The sequence below is a fragment of the Sinocyclocheilus grahami genome, unplaced genomic scaffold (assembly GCF_001515645.1).
Source record: "Sinocyclocheilus grahami isolate Dianchi unplaced genomic scaffold, SAMN03320097.WGS_v1.1 scaffold15.1, whole genome shotgun sequence".
Taxonomy (NCBI): Eukaryota; Metazoa; Chordata; class Actinopteri; order Cypriniformes; family Cyprinidae; genus Sinocyclocheilus; species Sinocyclocheilus grahami.
Window position 1 is genome coordinate 1,455,191 of NW_015505194.1, and position 1,959 is coordinate 1,457,149.

The 1,959-nt window shown below is 36.8% G+C and overlaps 1 protein-coding gene across 2 annotated transcripts in view; it reads left to right on the top strand.

Annotated features, from left to right (window-relative positions):
• The window catches only part of LOC107601490 (SAM and SH3 domain-containing protein 1-like), a 306,972-nt gene that overhangs the window by 242,313 nt on the left and 62,700 nt on the right, over positions 1 to 1,959 (top strand). The window lies entirely within an intron of this gene.

Below are 1,959 nucleotides of genomic sequence, written 5' to 3' on the forward strand. Positions count from 1 at the left end.
GACAGAAATGCTATAGCCACTGTAATTAAAAGAATATGTGGACATCAAAATGTGTCAACTCAGAGTGAGGGTTTGAGCTTTTATTTTGAATCCGCGATGTATTCTCCTGAGTTTGCGTAGATTTATAAATGATTTACCTTACAAATCTGATGAAATGGCGCACGTTGCGTTCCCAGATGAACGTTATAATAAACCCAAACTCACAACAACATGCAGAGATGGAGTTTGAGACACTCCACACATGTAAATGATATCAATGTGGAACTACTGTGAACGGAGCCAATGTGTGACGCACGTACTTAACCTACACGCATGTAAATATACTGCGCATATACTGTATTAGAACGGCATCGCATATAATTATTAATTAAATCGTAGCATTTGTGAATTCACAATTATGCTTAATTATGATTTTTAAATGGGTTTAATATATCATGCAGCCTTGGGAAACAGTCTAATAATGTGTTTTATGGATTCTCGTCCGTGAAATGCGCCAGTTCCGGTATTTTGCCAGTTAGTCGACGCGAGCAAAATGAAGTAGAGGATTTTTAAAAATCGAATAGTCGAATCAAATCGACGAATCATGACAGCCCTACTTCAAATAATGATAAATTGTAGTTACAATAACTTGCAGCAATGATAACTTGAAGTTAGACATGTGAATCAGATGTTGATTCAGTTACCGCTCTGACGCATTCAGTGAGTTCATTCAGAAAAGGATTTGTCATACTGATTCAAACCGATATCTCCTGAATACTTGAGTTGTCTTGAACTATTCATTAAAAGAACCTGGTTTTAAGATTAATTTGCTTGTGAATCAGACTAAATCAGATGGACTTTATGGTAGTTATTTGTTAGGACGCTGTGGCCTTTCAAAATAAGCAATACAGGAAACACTGCAACAAAAAAAATAAAGACAGCCACAATACTATGAGCTCACGCAGTTCTCTTTAGTTCTGCCAGAGAGACTCAAAATAAAAGGAGTAATGTTGAAAGATGCTCATTCTGCTAAGACCTTGAAGACATAACAACCAGTGTTCGTTTATTTGAAGGGGTTTGGACTTTGTGTAAACTGGCAGAGCAGTGTTTTGATGATACGTGGATTTTTCCAGTAAAAAAAAGAGAGACTTTGTTGCTTCGCCATATACACACACGCACACACACAAAACATTCTTAGGTGGGCACACATGTAGCTGCATTGTTATTTTGCTGCCTTCTGTAACAGCTAGGTCTAATTGTGTGTCTGAAAGCTCCTGCTGACTTTGATGTGTTTATGAATATCAGTCCCAACATTTTACAGTGCCTCATACAATCAGAAATTTAAGTCAAAACCGTGTTTTGTAAAAGATTCATCCCTACTTACTTGAAGGCAATGAGTTTGACAAATGCTGGTGTGTGTGTGTATGTGTGTGTGTGTGTGTGTGTGTGTGAGAAAGTGAGATTGAGTCCTGAGTGTCTGACCTCAAATACTTCATTGCAGCAGCCCATATTTGAGTGTTCATGTTCCCTAACCACAAACTAAAGGACCCCTGTTTAATCTGTCTGTGAAGTTATTAGAAATAACAACTATGACTTGTTTTATGTGAGTAATGTCTATTTTATTTTTATAAATGATGGTTGTAACCAGTAAAACTCTTGTTACATAGAGATTTTATGGTCAGCCTGGTAAAGACATTTTGTGTTTAGAGCTGTTGATTTTGTTGGTGAAAATGGAAAAAAAAAAACATAAAACACATTCTTGTGTGTGTGTGTGTGTGTGTGTGTGTGTGTGTGTGTGTGTGTGTGTGTGTGTGTGTGTGTGTTTTCTCTGGGTTTGCGTTCATGACCCCAGGGGGAGCTGTTTCCTTACAAGTGCAAACTGTGCTTGTGCACTTGAAAAGAAAAAAAAAACTGTGGGGTTGAATCAGAAATAAATTATAGATAGATAGATAGATAGATAGATAGATAAAATTAATTTAT